The 22389-nt window shown below is 52.0% G+C and overlaps 1 protein-coding gene across 1 annotated transcript in view; it reads left to right on the top strand.

The window, feature by feature from the left end:
• The first annotated feature begins 856 nt into the window (after window positions 1-856).
• Window positions 857-22389, top strand: part of Cad88c (cadherin 88C) — a 194998-nt gene continuing 173465 nt past the window's right edge. Inside the window, 1 exon segment of the mRNA XM_077677889.1 lies at window positions 857-1224. The gene's annotated coding sequence lies outside the window, so the exon portion shown is untranslated.

Below are 22389 nucleotides of genomic sequence, written 5' to 3'. Positions count from 1 at the left end.
CTAAAAATACATATCATCAGGGGCAATCTAGGCCGTCTAATATCAACCCTTTGACCCGTTTTTTTATTTTCTCAAGAATGTTTTTCGGTATACTGAAAGTTGTTGGTCAACGCTGTGTCTGTCGCCTGAGACGATCTGCTGGATCCCAGCCGTAGACAGCTTCGCTGTAAAGTAAGGGCTAAAAAATTTAGCACGAGTTTTTGGAGCCTTTGAATGCTCCGTTTCGCTCGACTGTGAAAACGATGCGAGAAATTAAAATCATATTTTCCTTACACAGTGCAGATTCCAAAGGTAATTTTGACAGCCATATAATTTCGCTAATGGCAAGAAATAATTGTAACAAAAAAAAACAACTAGCGAAGGTATCAAACTTCGCATGAAATTAGCTAAATGAGAAAATAAAGTTTGCATTACAGTATATAACGTGCCATACAGGGAGAAGTTAATTACAATTAGTAACTTTAGCTTACAATAATCGTCCGGGGGTATCGCATTTATTTACAGTGTTCGATTTAATAATGGATGCGCTTCCCGCAAACTTGGCGACGGGGAGAGTGTTTTGGATTATTGTACACATCGTACCTCTATAATCATGGACGAACCAACGCTGACCACTAATTTTCATCTCTGCCCCCGCCGTGCGCGCGATGGCGCTGCCTCCCTGCGGCGGCGTGTTCCCGACGTGCGGCTACCCCGTCGTCGTCTGCTCTGGAGCACCAGCTTTCCTTCCCTCGAATGCCAAATCAACAACTGCCCTCGCGTAGCCGCCGCGTTCGCTGCCCTCCCTTCCCTCTCGGCGCGCAGATGTTCGTTCTCTCCACCGACGAGCGCACCTTCCCCACCAGGTGAGTTCACGGCGGGGGGAACGGCTGCCGCTGTCCCGTACCCACACGCGCAAGAGCTACGCAAAGTAGCCGCGTCCAAATAAAAGTAACTGCGCACAAAAAGGGGCCTCTTCCTCTGCTGCTCTCTCCCGCCGACCCTCTCCAGCGGGCCCTCGTTGTCGAAAGCAGCGGCGCTGGTGGACCGGCTTCCCATTGTCAGTGGCAGCGTCGAAGCGGGCCGGTCGTCTGCTCCTCTTTTCGCCGTCGTCTGCTCGCTCCTGGGTGTTCACCGTGTGATGCGTGCCCGTGGATAGCGCGTCGCTTCTGCTGCTGGATGCCCCCACGTCGCGCGATGTCGCCCACACTCGCTCCTCGGCCCATGCGGCGCTACAGATTCTCGGTGAGTTCGTTATTTCGGCTCGCTTGGTTGTGCCTCGGCCGCGGCGTCCTGTGCGGAAAAGCGAAAAAAGTCAACGTCCCATGACATCACCCCTGGGTCGACGCCGGATATGCGCTCCAGGGCGCTTTGTCTCTCCTGTGCCGTTCGCTCCGCCACAAACTCCTGTTCACTTTTCTCGCACCGGGAGGACTCTCTACACAAAGAAAGCGAAATTTGGGAATGATCTCTTAGGAAGCCACCAACAAACGGGGCAAAAAGCGCGAGTATTGTGCAAGCTTTGAGCTCACCGGTATCAAGGTGCAGCGAACCAAGGTATAGCGAAGACTGTGCCACACGTTTCCCGTTGCACTGTGCACAAACTTTAGAAATAGGATACGGTAGGAGGAGATATGTGACGCTGATGTGTATAAACTTGGTTCGGGAAATAAATAAAAATTCTACCGAAATCTGAACTGTTTGTAAAATGAAAGAGGCTAAATAACAGGGTGGCATTGGGTTCCTGAGGGGAGAAGGTTTTGTAGTGCGAGAAACAGGGGCAGACCTGTTTGGAAACTTTCCGAAACGCAAGCTCTTGCCAAGAAGCGTACAAAGAACGTTTGTTTCTCTAAGAATCAACAAAACGAATCATATTTCTAATTATAATACCTACTCGGTCACCGGAGTTCTTATTTCAGTCGCGCCATTTAGAAAGGCAAACGCCTAAAACTGTACATAAAGGTCACCGATAATTTTCCACTGAAAAAAAAAAAAAGAAAAAAGAAGCTGCCAGTAATTTAGTGCCGCACTTCTTATCGAGTGACCATGCCGGCAAGCAGCACATTCAGATTCTGCATTCTGCAGATTATTACGCTGGACATGCTGCCAGACGTCCCCTGTAAATTTAACAACAGACAGTGGTAGTTTGCGACCAGCACACGCTCTCGTGTCGAAGTAGCCTCGCGTGCAAGTGATACTCCCAACTAACCGTCCTACGAACACACGGATATTCCCGTGTGTCAAGATAAAGGCGCATATAGTTGCAACCACGGGAAAGGGTTGAGCACCTTGCGTTAAACTTGGCATGAGTGACTTCGGGAAGACTGTTCGAGACACGAGACGACGTCGAAGGTTTCGCATCGCGCAGCCTAGACCCATGCTTTTGCGCTCACGCGCAGAATCATTGGTCTAGACTGGACAAAGCATTGCACCCCTGCTTCGGTCACCTCCTGGAACATGCTGGACAGCCCTCGCCGGACTAATATGAAATGTCAGTGGGCATTTTTATATACGCGCTGACGGAATACAATCGGCCTGTTTTCCTCCAACTGCGACCGGACTTGACAGAAATGTGTTCCGCGAGCCAACTTGTCACAGGTGTTCCAGCTACGCTTCATCCGGGTCATAGAACTTTATCCCCATAACGCTGCCGGCGAAAATCGCCTTGTTTTGTGGTCGCCGAAGACGTGTACGGAATGACTGTATGAATGTTCGTGCTGTGAAGTCAAATAGCACCCCCAGTCTGATGCTCCGAACAGAAAAGACACCAAACGCGACTTCGACAACTGTTTGCCTGCAGAGGCTTCACATACTGTTTGAATTTAGTGAGGTCTCCGTGTTGTGTGTTTGTAGTGCTAGTCGTTGTATTCCCTTATGCCCGCGCGTTGTTCGTGTGCAGGTGCATGGTACGAACATTTGCCTGCCTGTTCAGCACATTTGTCAATCGGAACATCCAGTACTGACATTTTGCTAGTGATAGCAATAACTTAGTTTTCTTCCGACAAAGATTTTGTGCGCGGGCTGAGCGGTCTGTTATCCGAATGCAACAACAGTGCTTTCTGTTGGGTTGCTTGTGCAAACGCTTTTCTAGGACGCTTATAAGGGATAACCGGAACGCATGTTTACTTATCTGAGCCGCGACGCTCTGAGAAACCACTTTCATTCCACTTAACCTCAACATTCAACCTGCCTTTCACACAGCAAATCATGTGGCGATTCGGAGCTGAAGTTTCACAACAAACTCTTCATGAATGTCCACTTTTCGGTACTTTGAAAGTCGAACGGGTCTGTCATAATGAATACATAGTATGTCAGTATTGAGATCATTAATGATGAAGGCTGTTTTTTCAAGCTTCGGTTTTGTTTTGAGGCTTGTACAATGAGTAAATGTAACCCCACTTCTGCAAAGCGGTTTGCAGCCAAGTGGGGCTTCAATCATTCGCTCGATATACATGGCGGCAGAATTGCTGGGAGCATTGTTCTCGCGTTTCTAGCTGCGCGGCATTGTCGCCGCACCGGTGGTACGTTCCGCGCTTAGACCATAATACGGAGAAAGTGTTTGCAGCGGAATGCTCAAGGGTTCAACATACGCTGTCGGAGATGTTCGGAGCGGAGTTCCAATATATGCTATATAACACGTCGTGCATGGTCCGTCCTTTTCTACAGAGCCAATCCTGCTTTGCTGCAATGAGAATATTAAGCTCAAGGAGATACGACTAAAGCTGATATGCTCATGCTTTTGGCTACTGGACAACACAGTGACTCTTACCGCAGTACATAGCTTATCAACATTTGAGTGTTGTCATTTTTCGTAAGGAGGAATTTACAAAAAAAGAAAACGTTTGGTCCTTATACGTTACGTTATAGGTTATAAACGTAGGTAGGACATCACCGTTATTTTTCCTCAGTTTCTCTTCTCCTTCTTCTCCACCTGCCTGCAGCAACGCTTAGTCTTTTATATGGTATCGGTTTCTCTGATGAGGTCGCTCCCCTTTGTTCTGTCAGGAACTTCTTGAGGCTTTCACCTCTTTGAGGTCCTCATCGATGGTGTCCTGTCACGGCCTCGACTTCGGTCGGCCCCTTCCCCCAATCCTCCTCATTCCTCCTCTCACCTCCCTCGGCTTCAAACGTGATTAGTTTCTTGATACGGTGGTCGTCCCTCCCCACTGCGGGGCCTAACCACCTGGGAAGGCAGTATATACCTATAAGCGTGCTTCCGATTTGTACGTCTCATGGCATTTCTAGACTTATACATGCAACTGTACTCTCAAAAATGCCCGTTAGTCTGGTTCCCCACAACGCAGCTGAATGACCGGTCCCTGCTATGTCAATGTAGGCCAATGATGAGGGCCGGCACGCAGAGTGATAGCGTGGCCGTCGAAGTTTCGGAACTGAATCCCGTGTATACTGCTGATGGGAGGAAGGAGGTTGCTGCGAGGAAAAAAAGTATTTCCTTGAAACTGTCCCGGCTTTCTTACGTTTATGAAACGAATGTAATGGCGATGATTTTTTGGGGAATTTTTGTCAGTTCTTTTGCATTGTCGCCTCCGTTCATCCGAATCTTTGCAAACGATTCCCATGCCTACTCCACGCTTATCAATTGCGTCTGTGACGGAATCGTCATGCGCCTTTTCCTGCCAGGCTTGTTGCAAGGAGAATGAAGTAGGCCTAATATATCTATGAGTGCATGCTATACGAACCGCAACGTTTTCTGCTCTCCTCCGTTCGAAAATAGGCGGATGAGCTAGGCGGACGGCTGGCACGTGGTATTTCCAGGGAATTGTAACTTTTTTTTTTTCAATTTTCCGTTAGGCCGAACTTATCGGTTCGGGTCATCAGAAGTTCGCCTTACGCGGATAGTCACTCTTTATTGTCGTTGTTTTTGTTGCTCCTAAAACAACGCAAAAGTTCAGGTATGTGCGAGAATATACCATAATCGGGTTTGTCTGAATGATGGTGTACTGTATTTCTCATTACGTCTCGGCATGGTTTAACGCCCAACTGATCGCATGCAAGGTAGAGTGGGCGCAACTTTAGGAACTTTTGCAACCACAGACCGCACCGAACAACCTCTGCTTCGTTTCGTATTGATACACCACACCCAATCCTGAAGACCAAGACGACAGGAACTTTTCCCGTTCTTGTTCTCAGCGGAAATACATGGCACGACAAAAAAAAAAAAAAAAAAAGGTGGAGACGTACGGCGGTAATTAAGACATGAATAAAATAATAGCCCACAAGGTAACCGAATTGGCCGGAGATCGAACTTCAACCTAAATAGTAGACGGAGAGCTGTTTATTCCTTTGCGTTCCCACGGAAGGCAATGCTAGCTCCGTCCGTTGTTTGGAAATGAGCAGCATAACTACCAGGCTACGAGGACCCTCCTACCTATCAAACCAGCATCAGCGTCATTTCTGGCTAGATAGACCTTTTGTTTCAGTCCGTGCTTTGTTCCGCGTGCTATTCTCGCCCATATCGCAAAGAACCCCCCACCCAACAAGTTGGAGGGACACTCTTCTTCCGCTCATTGGTGGCGCAGCCGTAAAAAATGGTTATTATCTGGCGGACTCAGCAGTACATCGCTTACATGGTACCCGCATCCCAGCACGCGCGGCGAATTCCAGCGCACGCAATCCCTTAATCGTCGGCGTTACGTGTTGACAGCTCAAAGCGCGGTTCCATCGGACGCCCTCACTCCTCCTGGAGCAAAGCGTGCAGGCACCGAGCGGGATGTTGGCTGCGCCAAAGATCAGATTACTACCACACATTCTCGAGAGGGCGGCAGGAGCAGCAGTAGTGCTGAGGACGTTTCTTTTTCTAGGAGAAGCGTGGGAATAATGGCCCCGCAGTGGCGGAAAAGGCGTCGCATGCTAAGCGCGCGCGAAGAACCAGTCCGCGCGCGGTGTGTTTTTTTGGCGCGCCCGCCAAGGCCCGACCGAGCGGTGCAGGGAGCGCGGCTGTGATTTATCGGCCTCTTCGCGGCGCGGTGTCCAGACGGGACGCGACCAATTATGCGCGTCCAGCGCGCGATCTCATCGGACCCCTCTCCGAGCTGGGCGGCCTTGCACGCGGCCTGACCATCCGCGTGCGAAATTCCCAGTTCTTTTCTGCGCCCTTGTTTCGTGCAGTGCGCGCCCAACGCGGCGGGTCGTTCAGCCAGCGAGGACGTTTCTTTGATTTGCCCCCTTCTCTCAAATAGCACCTGCACGGGCTTATCTGCCGAGCCTTCCTGTACCCTGAACTGAAGCATGCGCGGGTGCTCCAATCCGCGGGCCTGGCGTTGCCTCGCGGCCTGCCTGTTTGTAAACGCTACCGGTGCTGCGGGGAGAAACGATGGAGCGCAGTCACAGCCGCTCCGGGCTTAACGCGCAAATAGCGGCGACTGCTCACGAGGCATCTCGCGTACATGGGGTACCTTAAAGACAAACGAGGTTTCCGGCGAATCTTGTTTCGCGCGAAGCCGGTGTCGGCCTCGCGGATGGCCGTTGGAACTAGAATCTGCATTGAGAAGTCCGTGCACGTGCTTGCGTTATACGAGCGCCCTGTTGCTGTTCGGTATACAGACTGGAGATAGCCGTGCAGGAAAAGTCAGCGACCGCCTTAGTTGGTTCTTGTGTCTCTGTTAATCTTGGCGGCATCGTCGCCGTGTTCACGAATAGCAGCAACGACGTCTTCGTCACGACAGCCGAAATGGGGCGCGCGGTAGTGGAGTGCCCGAGTTTGACCACCTGCGGTTCTTCGACGTGCGCTGATATCTCACGAAAACGCACATTTTTTACTCCTCGCCCCAATCAGAAATACAGCCTCCGTTTCCGGGTGCCGAAGCCGAGACCGTCTAACAAGACACGCCACTCCGGCGGGAACAATTCTGTAATTGTAGCAGCGTTTTCAACGTATCACATGTGCACTTATAAAAATTCCTGCCCACGGCGCAGCCCTGCGGTTTCGCTGTTATAATTAGAATGGTGAAGTCGCCTCACTGATGTATTACAAAGCAGGTGCCGATCAGGGCCGTTACGATTAATGCCCTACGTATTTGCTGGGACGACAAGTTACGCTTCAATAGATGAGAAAGCAGCGGCGCACGTTGTTACATGAGCTGGTTGCACGAGCAGGCGGGCACTTGCTGCAACGATACTGTGGGAAAGGGCCACAAGCTGTCCGGGTCGCGCGACTCCGTTCATGCGGCACGCGCGTGGGACCGGCCACCGGTACCGCACTTTAGGCTCATCGCCCGTCAGGTACACGCTCTTTGACAGCGGGGCAGTGCCGTTCGGGCTGATCGTGAAGTCGCCGTGACAGTTCTAGGTCTAGCGGCCGCCGCGGGTAAGCACGCCGTGCGCGCGTGGGAAACGTGTATCGTCGTTTAAGGACGGTCTCAACAAGAACGGTTCTGCAGCGCCCTGACATGTATGCGCGGGGTTTTCTTTTCTCTTTTTTTGACGCTTGTTTGTTAACATCAAAGCATGTTCGGCATTTAGACAGAATATTTTTGTGCATTTGCTCACGTGTAACTGTCACCCGCAAAGAAATATATGGCGACGGAACCAAGAATTACCTCAAACCGATGTACCCTCATCTCCTATCCTCTCTTTCTCTTTACTGAGGACCTGTTTCATATTTATAAACAGCAGCAGCAGCAGCAGCAACAACAACAACAATAAGAATAAGAAGAATAGTAGCAATAATAGTAATAACAACAATAATATTAATAATGCGAGGCTATAAAACACGTTAGGCGATTTAACTGTGACTATTGGAAATGTACACTGCGTAAATGCGGTGTAGGAGTTGTTTGCGCGCCAACACTTGCTACGCAGCCTTAGCCCGTCTAACACAATTCACAACGGCGCTCCGTGGGGGGATTTAGAAATGGACCTCACAAAGAATTATAAGAAAAGACGAATAATGGGGCGGAAATTATGATTTCGGCCTGGAAACACGAGCCACAAACACCGCATTTTTCAACGCTCGCATATTGGGTTTGCTGGCGATTAAGCAAGAGAAAGAAAATGAACAAGTAGGCGAACAAATCAATGAGTCTAACAACCTCACCATGATTTAGGCCTTCGAAAATGATTTGCGGTAAATTAAATGGGACAGTGACGTGAAACCAGTACTGAGACGAAATAAGTGAACACTTATTTTTCGTGAGTGCCAAGCGTCCGTCGAGTAACGGCCAACGAGGGCAGCGTGAAATGGCGTGAATGGTTCTGGCCCCATTTATCGTTTCTTTCACGAAGCCCATCGCCTCAGCCATGTCACCGGCAAATGCCCAGCTCGCCTTCAGCAAGCCCGTACCTGCTGTACGATGAGGGCCTGTCCCACTTCACATGATCCAACCGTATTCTTTGCTCCCTCATTTACTTCTTTCATGCCTGCTCCGAGTCCTGCCTCTACCACTACTTCTCACCCCACCGTCGGTAGCCGTTCTGCTACTCGGGTAATCCACCGGTTTTTGCCCCTCCACATCACATTTCTAGCTTAGTGTCACTAAATAAAGGCTCCCCCCAACCCAAGTTCCTTGCTTTCTTTGATCAGAGCTAAAGTACGCTGACCCTTTCTCGAAAATGACGCAAATAATCATGGCGTTCACACCACTTCGCGTATGCACTTTGAAAACATGGAGAACGTGGCGTGAGTGAGCCCTCCCTGACAGTGCGTCGGGGCGGGCAGCCGCTGGCGGTCCGAGCTGAGCGATCGCAATGCGGACGGGCGCGGCGTGAGAGCCTCGCACGTGGCGGCGCGGTGGGATGACCCGGAAGAGACCGAGAAAGAGGCGGCCGAATCAAGTCAGGCTGCCCCGAACCTGGCCTGCCGGTCGGTCGCCCGGCGGCGCGGACAGTCCGCCCCGAGGAGACCGTTCCACCTGCAGCGTCGAGTTCTGGAGCAGGCGATATGCCTGCTGCAGGCTCCTTTCTGCGCTGCCCTCGTTCGTCTCAGAAGGCTCTGAAAGGGCGCGTGGGCGGGACACCGAGCCTGCACTGCACTAGCCGGGAAGATCGAGCGCTTTCGCGGTCTTATTTACTCATTTTTTGTGTGTCTTTGTGTGGGTGGGCAAAGGTGGCGTAAGCTTCGAATGAGTGCGTGATTGTCAGATTTAGCACTGCGAACGCATCCAGCTTCTTATTTGACGTCAATGTTTGCGAAAAGGTTCGCAGTTTATTTGTAAAACCCGTTATAGAGTGAGATTTTTCGTGTGTGCGTGCTGGTCATTTTTTTTTTTCACGTCGAGGCTTGTAGGGGTCGTCTAAATGGAAGGTTGTGCAAGAAACGTGGCACATTTTGCGTTGAAAAGCTACGTCTGCGAGGGGTTTGAACGTGAGGTCATGAAGGCGGAGTCTCAGCAGAATGTCTGATGCCAAAATCAACAGAAATTTTGCAGCGTGAGCAAGACCATGGTGATAAAGGTTATGTACTAGTCGTACTGAAGCCATCAGTGATGGACTGTTTCTGCTCCAATTGGCAAGCCTATCGTGATGATCGGTGTAACCCACGGCAACCCATCTCAAGCTTGGAACACGCTCGCGTGCTGGTGCTATACCAATACATCGGGAGCCCCGCTGACTCGGTGAATAACTCAGTGGTACAATTACCACATCTTTGGGGCAAAATATAAAGTTTTTACTACTGCTACGTGCTACCACCTCCGTAGTTCTCTTTTATCCAGATGCGGGAGGAAATCGACGTGATTTACACAATTTAGAATACATAGAATGACCCCGCCGTTTCTGTTCAGCCCGTTATTAGGGGCGTTCCGGCACCACTAAATGTGTGAGGGCGCTTTCCGAAAAACGGCCAAGTTCCGCCCACCCACCCCCAATTCCACCTGAACTTGAAAGACTCATAGCGAGTGACTCAGTTGATGTGGAACATTCGAAAAGCTCTCAATCAAGCCAGAGACTGTGGAGTTCTCCTGAGGGTCACATCGCTCACGTGATTTTGCACGACAGAATTACAGCTTCGCGTACAAGGTAGCGCTCTTGCTTGGGTTGTTGCGATGTGCTCACTCCTATAATTGAGAATCGCACCGGCGACTGTCGCTGAGCTCCATTTGATTTCTTTCCATCCCGAACAATTCTGACAGGACTAACTTGGACGAGATAAAAAAGGGGCCAAAGGGGATGAAGAGGCGCAGATAATTGGAAGAGGCGACATACTAACTGTGGGTCGGCTAAATAATTCAGAAGGTATTATACTAGGGAAGCTTAGGGGGATTAGGAAGGACGACAGACAAGGGGACACCATCTCACTTCCAGAATCCTCTCTAGAGTGGTATTTAGAACCCGTGAGCGAAATATGTTGATTCGTAGGTTGAAACCTAAATATGGATAAATGTAACGTTAAACAGCCAAGCAGTATAAAAAAAATCCCTCCGGGATTGGTAAATATCAAGCAGGTTCAAGAATATAAGGACCGTAGTCGAGTTGTCACTGCAGATCCTTGCAAAGCAAATTTAGTATATAAGGAACGTTTTTGTTTTCTGCCACCCTCCGCCGCAATAACAGGAGATCTACCCAATGGCTTTGTGCTTAGCTGAGGGACACGTGTGAGTTTTTCTGCGTTGGGCGGACGCGAAACGTTGAATCTTTCTGACGAACGCTGTGATATTTTCTGTACTGCAGACTGTATACGCGGACGTGTTGTGATTTCTGTGGGCCACGCTCTGTTGGCGTCATTTGGCCTTTATTTTTTGCTAAACACATTGTTTGCCTTTGACCTTTGAACACGCAACACCGCTCGTTTCCCCCCTGGAACTGCACTGCAAGTATATCTGCAATTTCGCATTAGTGTCGGTTTTAGTTGGGAAGGGACGCGCCATTCCGAGGAACCCTGGCAGCTCGTTTCCGACCACAGCAACAAAGCTACCTTCTCGGGCCCGTGTGTCTGACATCAGGACCTTGCAGTTTGGTGACGGTGTTAGGAACCGTAGCATCCGCTCCCGACGAAGCTGCTGTTTCGATCGCCGGATATGAGCCACCCGCCTGCTCCTAGACGGAACCGAAGCATGCAGCCGCTGCCAGCATTATAAGCTAAGCTGCACTCCGGTATTGATGTATATTTGCGCTTTCAACATTCGGTGTGTTGCTGTATGTACGTAGGAAACTCCCCCCCCCCCCCTCCCCTCTGGAGGCGCTTTACGGCTTCTCATCATCGGCCTCCCAACCCAACCAGAGGCCCCGCTGTATCTTCTCGCCTCCCTTGACTCCTTGCGCAAAGCGTCATGACCAGCGTCCTCTGCGTGCTCCCGTATTGAGACACGGGGGAAGGCTAGTCCCACGCATCCTTTTACCCTTCGCAGTTCATGTGGAATATAGAAAGGTCTTCGCCACCGATTGATTACTGTGGTTTACGAGTAAGGTTAGGACGCATGCGTTTGGCTGCGATTTTTGACGAAGCGGAGGTGGAGTGCACCGAAGAGCTGCTTTCCGCAAGAAAAAAGAGAAATGTAGTGTCTTTGCTAACGTGGGCTTGGCGTACACATTTTGTGGGGCTGAAGCCATACTGCAGAAGGCTCCGCGTTTTCATTATGAGCGGAGAAACGTCAGTACCATTCGTATGATTTCCATCTTCTTGGACGGAACTCGGTGCTGAGGTTTGCTTTGCGCGTATGACCCCTAACAAGTAATTGTTTTCCTGGAGAGCAGCTTTTCGTTCTACCCCATGTGGCGACGAGGAGGAAAGAAAGAACACCTGCAGTTCAAGGTGCGCGTTTTCTTACCGCTTTCATCCTTGCTTCGCTTGAGAAATCTCCGCCCTCACAATAATTCGCGGATCTTCGCTGAAACCTTCTCACGACTCTGACTGGCACGGAATTTGCCGCAACAACCAAAATATAGCAAAACAACACCGCAGTGTGCTTCGTTTTCCTCAGCGGTGTTACACACTCTCGTTGCCAGGGCCACCGCACAGCCCAATGTAAGTGAATTTCTCTCAGACGACGTACGTTGGTTGGGCGAAGGGGAAATCGCCGCCTTCTCGAAAACGAAACAAAGCAAAAGAAAGGGGGGTGGAGGAGGCGGCGAAGGTGCAGCGCCAGGGACACCCCGCGAGAGAAGCAGCAGTCGGCCGGGGTGATTTGGAGCCGCCCTCCGTGAAGGCACGGCGCCGCGGGGAGGTGGGGTCGGCACCTGACCCACGGTGCGCGCCCTTCAATCCCAGGGAGCCACCCCACAGGTATCGCGACGGCAGCTGCCCGTCGTCTCGCGGCGGGAGGGAGACGGTGCAGCTGAATGAAGAATCGGCCTTGCCGCGTGCATGAGCGGTGTACACGAACGGCCACGCCGAAAAGCGGCCGCGGAGAGAGCACGGTAATTATTCCGCCGTGAGCCCCCCAGCAACAGAGCGCAGTCCGCTCACGACGCTGCTTTCTCCCCGTCCTCTCGTCGGCGCCTGTGTCCTATGTCCGGTGTGGTTACTTGGGAGCAACGCGGCGGAAGCTCGAGTCGCGTACGAAGGCTCGTAGAAGGACGGCAAGTTGGGTTAGTTGGTTCATAGGGATCATATCAAAAAAGTGCTCGGTTCGAGCACTGTGTCAATCTGGTTTGCCCCAACTAGGGATGTGTCTAACGGCAAAGCTAGTGCAACGTGGTCGACATGTATGGCACCAAAGGGAGCCTGGTCTTTTGCAAGGGGGGTTGGTTGTGTAGACGCGGGGCTACAATCTTTGGTGTTTGATGGCCGCGCCCTTTTGCGACCTCTGGCATCGGCAATGCTGCGCAGAAGTAACACTGAGGTGAAGCCCGCTTGTTTGTCTAACCCAATACTACCATACAGCAGGTCCGCGCACGTTTTGTACCTTGCAAACCCAATGCGCTGCAGCGTTCTCGTTCTGTGGACACATAATATGAACGATAATGATGTCTTGTCTAATTCGCAAGCCTAATGCAGCGTGCGTGCACGCACGCACGCACGCACGCACGCACGCACGCACGCACGCACACACACACACACACACACACACACACACACACACACACACACACACACACACACACACACACACACACACACACACACACACACACACACACACACACACACACACACACACACACACACACACACACACACACGCTTAAATTCTGCCTTCACGCTTGCGTATAAATTAAGACCGGGAACGTTTGCGGAGAGCAAATGTCCACAATCTGCAGGAGTTGAAATCGGTGGTGTCGCGTATGCTGCGTATATACCGCAGCGAGCACGAGTGACGGAATGAATCGTCACACTTACTCGTAGGGTCACCGCTGCGAATGACAGAGCGTGATCGTTTTTTTTTTTTTTTTTTAACAAAAACTCTTTATTTTCACAAAGAAAGACTAAGGGTACGGGGACAAAAGGTACACATAAGTACCTGACTGGGTCCCCGCTCCCTTTGTCCCTATCCCTCATGTTACAGCTGATGCCCCCGTGTACGACATGTCACCAAATTTTCCTTGCAAAACAAAAGAAAAAAGGCTTTCATAACGGGAGAATCGGCGTACCATGACACTTAATTCCTAAAGGACACTCGTGAGAAGAAACCGGCCCCAAGCAACAACACCCACTGTACGAGGTGCCCGTATGACGGATGCATATGACCTCATCTAGTCAGCCTTTCAGGAGCGACCTCGCGGGACGAAGGGAGAGCTAGAGACAGAAAGTCGCAAACGTGCGCACAGTGGAGAAGTGAAGTAATGATAAAGCGCATACACTGTGCGGGGCAGGTGGTGGTGCTAGCCGCTCACTCACACGCGCCAATGACAAGCGGCTGCAGCTCAATCAGCGGAATGGCAGCGCGCTGATCTGGGTGTTCCGGCAACATGTGTTGCGCGCGCGCACTCAACGCGTTCCCGCGGCTGAGGTTGCGAAAGGCCGACGACAGTGGCGTCTTGTCAAACGATCCCCCTTGACGACCCTCCTCGCTGTTCAGCTAATGTGCGGCCTGCATTACGTGCCAGACAAGTGCCGCTGCGGCGATTGCGTAAGGACTCAGTTGCGCTTTGGAACGCGCCGCGTTGGCCTTGACCACGAGGCCGATACACCGGCGAGCTGCCTTCGCCCCGTGGTTGTGGTGCGGCAACGTTTCCTTCCCGCTCCAGCAAGGCGTTTCGGAAAGAGCCGGACAAATAGCGCGGTCAGGTCTGCGGCAAATGAACGGAGGCGTCGTAAGCGCAGCCACGCACGGCTGCCGAGAAAACGGGGGCATGCGGCACGTGGGGGAGGGAAAATAGGCGAAGAAAACAACTCGCGAAAGAAACGCGCGACAGCGGGAGCTGTTCTGTCGAAGCTATTACGGGGCACCCGACAACAGCAGTGCCACTGCGCGTGCAAAATCAGCCGCTGCCGGGAAAACCTGTCCGCGACGTCGTACGTTCTCACGGCAGCTGACCGTGTGGTATTCTGGCCCATCCAATTACGCAAGGACGGCTTGAGTATACTGGACGACGCCTAGCGCCATCAGCTTGTTGCCTGGTTCTGTGCTGTGGCCGAGGGTTGACACGTCACTCGTGCAAGAAATACAGAGGATAGGACAAATGAAGGAAGCAGTGCAGTGCAACCTGCTGCTCATTGTCATCGGTTCGACAGTATGCAGTGGTGCGATGGCGCTGGCACAGCGACGTCTTTATATCCACGCGTGTTGCGGGAAGGTACACAAAAACCTCGCCCGAAAGCTTCAGTCGTTCGTAAAACCCGAATATTGGCCTAAGTGTGTTTGCCTCTCCCTCCAGTAGACTGAAGAAATATTCACGGACGATTATGATACTCCCCAAGGTGAAATGTGCGCACAGCTCTTTAGGTGGTTTGATTTTGCGATACAATGAGGCAAGTAACTTGAGAAACATGCATGTACTCTGGCGCCATCTCTTTGCCGCCACAGACAGACCTCCGCTCATGCCGCGCTGATCGGTGGATGCCTTCGCAGCATGCTTTACCGATGAAGCATGGGTGACTGGACTAGGAAGGCTAGCCCCCATGTAATGAACTAGGGAAGACAGCGCTTTCGTCCTCGCGCTCTCTTCGCTGTGCACCGCCATACATTCTCTACTGGGCTCCCTGTTCGCTGGGTTGCACCGACGACGGCGTCGACGCCGTTCAACATATATACGAACGGGTGCTTGTGAGCTGCATTCGACCACTCGAAAGAGGAGAGCATAAAGTGAACTCGTTATTAGTGGGAAGCGAACACCGACCTCGTGTGTAGCCTGAAAACTATATCATCGTCCAGCATTACACGACATGAGTGCCGACCACCCCACACACTACAACGAACACTATCCGAAAAAAGTACAACACGATGTTTTATTATCGTTTGGAAATAGAATTGTAACGGATTCAAAAACAAGAAAAAACGGCCTTCAATGCATTATCGCAAATCAGCGCGGCCCCTCAGATTTAATAGCGATTCAAGAATCAACGATAGTGGACAAACTCTCGCGCTACCTTACGAAGACAACGCAAAAAGACACAGGCATGCGTCTTTCAATTAAGAAGGAGATCACGCCATCCACCGTCAGCTGACCACAGACCTCACGATTGTGTCATTTCGAGCTGGTCCCCCCAAAACTCGAATGCCTTCGCAGTTTCTTCCTGCTCCGCATCTATATTGCAATCCCGAAACCCAATTGGCGCCGTGGCTGACGGACATGATCCAACAAGCGCAGTGCCTAGTGGGTGCCGATCCATTCGTAGCCGTGGATGACTTCGACGCTGCTCACTCTGAATGGGGTTGACATATAGGTCACCAAACGGAGCAAAGAACTATAACAGACGAGGAAAACCTCGCTACAGTGACCAGTTGCGATAATCTCTCTCTTTCTCTCTACCACTCGGTAATAGTTTGTTCGAGCTTTCCGCTAGACATTTCGTCACATATTCTTCTATATTCGTTTCCTCTTCCTACCTTTTTCTGTTCTTCCATCCTGCACCGAAACAGCGTTGGGGGCTCTGACAATAGCAAATATCGAGACAATCACGACGTCAGGGGTCGTTTCGCGTTCTTTTATTTTTGGCCGCTACCGAGGCAACTGAGGCCTAAAGGGGCCAATCAAGATGCAGTGCCCTGCTTCCGGCCTGCACAAGCGTCAATAAGGCCGCGCGCTCTCTGTCTCGTGAGAGCAACCTGACGCGCAAGGTCGCCCGCGAAGAGGCGAGCTGTGCGAGTGGGCCACAACAAGCTGCAAGAGCCGGCCGGGGCGAGCAGTGGCGGCCACCGAGAACGTCGTTTCACGCTTCCCAAGGCGGAAACAAAGCGGCGTGACCACATTCGAGGGCTCCGCAACGGTCCGCCGGGAGCAGCCGTCTGTTGCATGTCGAGTTCCGCGTAATCCCCATTCCACGCTGCAGGGCACACAGCCACCTCCTCCCTCGCCCCCTCTGAATGGCCACCCCTGAGGCGCCCCCCGTCTCTCGTGTGGCCGCGGTCTTGTCATCTCCATTGGCGAACGACACAACTCGTCGGCTGATAAGGAACAAAAACGAGCGGGAGACAATCGCTGCATCTAATCGCTTCCCCAGTTCCCACGGTGGCGCTTCTTTTCGCGTCCCGCTTCAAAGTCAATGCAGCCGCCCCGGAGGCATCTTCATTGGCATCGTTTCTCACAGCGATGGGCGCTCTTCGTCATCGGCATCGCTCCTCGCAGTGATGGGAACTTCGGACGGGACCATTAGGGCAGCATTCATTCTTGTTTTAGTTGAAACCACAATCCTTTGATGACTCGCCCAATTGGGGCCAGCGGTACTTAGTTTGCACCTAAAAAGGAAGAAAAGTAACTAATACTAACACACTTTCTAATTTCCTGGTATGCAACGTCAGCAGTGAGGTCATTGGAGTGCACAAACAGCAGAGAAATCACTAATGAGTGTGCTAAGTCCATGCAGGAATTTAAGCGTCGTGATCAAACAAAATCAGAGGCACCAATAGAATTACTTCACCATATTCATTGGTAATAGCTTTTGTCGGCGACCGCCGATCACTCACAAAACTTAGTGACGCCGTAGCAACGGTGCGTGAAAGCAGCTGGTGAGTCGCCGCTGCTTCGTCAGTTTTCTTCGTTACTTACTTAATTGTTGGGAGCTCGCACTAAAATTGTTGTGATGACATGGCAGTGTTTCGAATGAACCAAACTTGTATTTTGCCTTCACGGTGCCATACAAGCAATGTATACAAAGGTGAAATGAAAAGATAATATTCATTCATGTTTGAGGTGATAGGTTCCTTTACAGGCTCGCGGGCAGCACGGTGCGGCCTACTTGCTTACGGGAAGTGACAGATGGACGAAAAACAATTGACCAATTCCCGCCGCAGAACCGCATACGCGCACAGCCATGCGAGCGCTGACGCACAAGAGAAGATTGGTTAACGTTTTTTTAGAAATTGTGCTGGTTAAGGGAAACGTGTATGCGGAACGGGGATACAGTGGCTTGATTAGCAATCACTGCTGAAAGGAGCACGTTTTCTAGATGTTTTACCCTGAAATGCGCGCACTTGTGGCTTCACGCTGTTTCAACAAACTCAAGGAACGCGCGTATACGGAAGCCGTAAACATTTTTTACACTGTCGTAGTGCGTGGTTGGAGAACATTTCGGGGTGGTGCCGGCGGCTTGGACCCCTTTAGCTGCTGCCGGAATGAGCGCCCCCGGGCTAGAGTTGTGTAGAGTTGATACACACGGCCGTCCGATGACCGCACAAGAAGCGGCCTGCATGCCGTGTCGCCCTTACAGTTCGGCCGCCGCCGTATTAGCTCAATGGACGCCGTGCGCTACTGCCCAGTACAGACACCATCGTGCACTTATAGCCAGAATGTACGAAACTTGTACACAGTTTTATCGTTTCATCGCTGCCGTAGCCATCGCTGCTGACGCGTCTCGCTCATGCAGTGCCGGATCCAGGGGAGAGAGAACTACCGAGCCTACAGTGCATGCATGCCATCTCCCCTCCTCCCTTTGCTCCAAAGTATCCACCGCACGATACTGCCCCCCATCCGAACCGACGCATTTTCATCTTGCGGTGGTGATGTTATCGAGGCAGTCGCGCGAAAGTGTTCAGAGAGCGCGAATTGTGAGTACTGCTCGAAACCGAGGCACAGGATCGGTTCAAGCTGACGTACTCTCAAACTAAGAGTGCCGAGCGCTAAGTGCACTTGCACGAGCGAAAAAACAAAGCGAGAACAAAAAGAGAGAAACTGTGCAAGGCACCGCGGGAGGCGGAGGCCGCGCGTGCGGTGTGTGTTACACTTACGCTCCGAAGCCAAACACTAGGCGAGCGCTGTGGCGGCGGTCTCGGTGTGTACATAATACAGCAGCCTCGGCAAATGCAGCCGCTTACTCTCCTCGTGCGCCACGCTATTTCCTTTTCTTTTTCACGATTCCCATGGGAAAGGCAAAGCGTGGCCACACTCAGCTCAGGAATGAGGTCCCCTTCTCCACACGCGCATTGCGTCGCACGGCTGTAACAACAATGCCGCGTAGTTTGCGCCTATTTCTTCGCGCCAAAGAATCCCACCCGCTTCTGCACAGGAATTTCCGAAGAGAATTTCGGTGAGAAATTAATCTGTCGTAGAGAACCGGTTTACAGCGTCCGTAAGCAACCTTTACGTGAGGTTTCGTGGTAATGATCGAACCATTCGAAGTATACGAAGGTTGCGGGTTATGCGAAAGGCGAAAGCATTCACACATTTTGGGGGTTTGCCGCTGCGAAGTTACACCTGGGCTATGAGGGGCGCGCAGTGGACGGCTTCGTATTAATTTAGACCACCTGGGGATCTTTGACGAGCGCCGAAATCTCGACACGCGGACGTTTTCGATTTTCGTCTCCGTGACAAAAACGGCCGCCGGGGCCGGGATGGAACCTCGGGCCAAGCAGCCCAACGCCCCAGTCACTGAGCCAGCGTGGTGGGTTATGGGAAATACGGCTTACGAAAACATTAGCTGAGCTCACCCGAATGAGCGTCCGAATCCCCCGGCGCGTATACGCCTCCTGGGAAACCCACGCCGCATTGGAAAGGAAGCCCGCTTCTTCCTTGAGAGAGAGAGAGAAAACATTTTTATTGAGCTTTATGTGGCTCAGGGGGCGGTTGTGGCCGCTGGCTTGTGCCGGGCGGCGACATCGACAGCTCTGGTGACCAAGGAGGTTTGTACCTCTAGATCTGAGCTCCCTAGCGCCTCCTCCCACTGCTCATCACAGGAAATTAGGGGAAAGGGATCTTTCGGGCACCCCCAGAAGATGTGGGGAAGGGTAGCGAGAGCGCCACATGCAAGGCATTCTGGGGAAGGGTACAATGAAGGGTGTATTCGGTGAAGTATAGCGGTCGCCCGATGGTGTTTCGGACATCGTCTACGGGTTTACAAGGCGGGGCTGTCTCGCGTCTCTCGCGACTTTGTTTCGCCTTGCTGTCTTCCAGAATGTTAGTGAAATGGAAAAATTCAGATATGTGTCTTAATCTGCCGAAGACTCATCTAAATTCGTATAGCCGTAGTGGAGTGTTACGGTTTAATGTAGGCTCCCTTGGGGGTCGTTAGCACGAACCGAAATCTCGTTTTTTTTTTAATTTTTTACAGCGTCAGCTGTTAGTGGCGCAGTAGTCCTGCAATCGCACCGTATGCCGCACCAAATACTAGCTTCTCTCCAGTCTCATATGCACATACAGCCATGTCGGCACGCTGGGGATTGGCCAAAAAGGGATAAAAGCAACGGGCCAAAAATATTTGTTCGTTTGATTGCTTACTCTCTTCTTAGCCCAGGCAGGCGTTATATAAAGTTGCAGAGGTTGAAATTCGTAGCATTCCGTCGTTGAAATCTTTGCAATCCCTCATTGTCTTTTCCTTTTCTAGCCTCCATCAGAAAAACAGCCACCTTGGCGAGAACCGCGGAACTTGCGATAGCAGCAGCGAAGCTCCCTATGAGCAGTTTACAGCGTTGCTTGTTAGGGTATCATTAGCCACCAGCCGCATCATTATGGATCATTTCGGGTTAGTAACTGGACGGGAGCCTGCGTTTTATTTCGAGGATGTCTTGCAAAATTTCGGAGAAGAGGATGCGGGGTCGCACTAAACTCTACAAAAATCATCCCCTATCTCCGACGCTCCATGGCTGCATGTGTGTGTTAAATTGCCAGGGAAAACTCACATGTTTCTTTTTCCTGAAGCAAAGCAAAATCGTCTGCCTGTTGCTCAAACATGGGCTCACGATTCGTGTGTTTGCTTAACTGCGAAACAATGACACTTTTTATCTTTCGTCTTGTGGAGATGTCGGCTTCACGCCAGGCAGGAGCCCCTGCCTCCTTTCTCCAATCCCAACAACTTTTTCTCGTCTGCTCACTTATTTTATTCTTTTATTCCTTTTCACAGCGACAGCAATTAACGGTCCTGAATATATGAGTAGCAGTAGCTGTTTGCGGCAAAGCCAGCTTTACGGCACGCTTTCGCAGGAGAGCGTTGACGCCTGCCCTCGCAGGTGATTGGGCGAAGAGCTGCGACGCGGGATCGGCCGAGAAGCTAAATCTGCTCTTATGGCTAAACCTGAAGGCGTGCTATGCAGCAAAGCAGTCCTTCAACACAAGTGCACAAGTCACATACTGCTGCTGCTAAAAATCGCAACACCTCTCCCGTGATCACCGCAATCTCTCTCTCTCTCTCTCTCTCTCTCTCTCTCTCTCTCTCTCTCTCTCTCTCTCTCTCTCTCTCTCTCTCTCTCTCTCTCTCTCTCTCTCTCTCTCTCTCTCTCTCTCTCTCTCTCTCTCTCTCTCTCTCTCTCTCTCTCTCTCTAATAGGCATTCCCCCCTGTTCGATGGTTCTCATCATAGCGTCTCAGCTTGTGCTTGCATGCCCCGGTTTCCAAGTACGTAGGTGACCGGCGGCGACCTAACGCAACGAACGCGGCTGTCTACGCGGCCGTCCTGTCGCTACCGCGCCGTCATCGTCGGGCGCGCCCTATTCCACGTGTCGTCCACGCTCACCGACCGTCCACGATCACCTCCCACCAGCGCCCGCTGTGCGTATATACACATCTGCAACGTACACCCGCGCGCGGGCCATCGCGTATATTTGCCGGCAGGGCCTGTCAGCGTCCGCGCGTACATTTTCCCTTGACACAGTTCACGACGCCTGTTCGTTTTTGCTTTCCCGCCGCTTCTTTCACGCGGCGCGCTTCGTGCGCCACGCCGCCACGAGCGGGCGGTGCCTTGAAGCACGTCAGATCGCAATTTCGAGTTGCAGCCCCGCCGTGGAGTCGGCGTGCGGCGGCGGGGAAGAACAAAAAGCGAGTAACGGGGGAGGGTGCAGCGCTTCCTCGTGTAATTCCGATCGGTCACCGCTCCAATCGAGTCACGCGGCAGATGCGGGGCGGCGCTTGGACGATAACTAGCGCGCGCGTGATCGTCCATCTGTTCCCGAACAAAGGCGGAAGCGCGCTCATTCATCCAGAGCCGGCGACGTTCGTCATGCTCTCCTTCCTCTTCTTCCTCCGGTCGCCTTCCTTTACCCGCTTCATCGCAAGATCCCCCCGAATCGCATCCGCTCCGCAAGAATGTTCAGCCCCGCCGATTGGCTCTCGCCGATTCCTCGGCGCGCCTCTTCTTTTTTCTCGGGGCCAGTTCCTTCCGGGTATACTCGTTCGGAGAAAAAAACAAACGGGTAAACTGCGCACTAGTTTTCACGCCGTTCGCAATGGTGGCGAGAAAGAAGAGAAAAAAAAAAAAAAAAAAAAGGACCGCCACACTTCTATCTCTTTTAGTTTTCTCTTGAAGAGGAGAGGTGTGGATTTCCGTTCCACGCATTGCAGTGCAACATGAAACATTTCACGCTTATGCGAAATGAGGTGGGGGCGCCGTTGGCTATGCGCTCGTGACGGCCTGCCCACGCAGCTTGTAGATTCCAACGCACCCAAATGTCTGTCATCAGGAAAGGGAAAAAAGCTTATTAACAGCAGAGCTGTTTAAGCTTTTAGCGCCGCCGTGGAGCGTTACCAGAAAACTCAGCCCAGCCGAGCGCACGTGAGCGTGCGCCTCGTGAGGAGCGCCCGGCGTCGTCCAGGCTTGCGTGTGGACTTGCGCCACGAGAGGAGCTCGCAAAAAAATACAAAAAATACCGAGCGCACGTGAGCGTGCGCCTCGTGAGGAGCGCCCGGCGTCGTCCAGGCTTGCGTGTGGACTTGCGCCACGAGAGGAGCTCGCAAAAAAATACAAAAAATACCGAGCGCACGTGAGCGTGCGCCTCGTGAGGAGCGCCCGGCGTCGTCCAGGCTTGCGTGTGGACTTGCGCCACGAGAGGAGCTCGCAAAAAATACAAAAAATACCGAGCGCACGTGAGCGTGCGCCTCGTGAGGAGCGCCCGGCGTCGTCCAGGCTTGCGTGTGGACTTGCGCCACGAGAGGAGCTCGCAAAAAAATACAAAAAATACCGAGCGCACGTGAGCGTGCGCCTCGTGAGGAG

The sequence above is a fragment of the Haemaphysalis longicornis genome, unplaced genomic scaffold, assembly GCF_048455015.1.
Source record: "Haemaphysalis longicornis isolate Haplotype H1 unplaced genomic scaffold, Haemaphysalis longicornis Haplotype H1 scaffold_1, whole genome shotgun sequence".
NCBI classification, from domain to species: Eukaryota; Metazoa; Arthropoda; class Arachnida; order Ixodida; family Ixodidae; genus Haemaphysalis; species Haemaphysalis longicornis.
The sequence above is the reverse complement of the archived record's forward strand: the minus strand, read 5'-3'. Positions and strand labels throughout refer to the sequence as shown.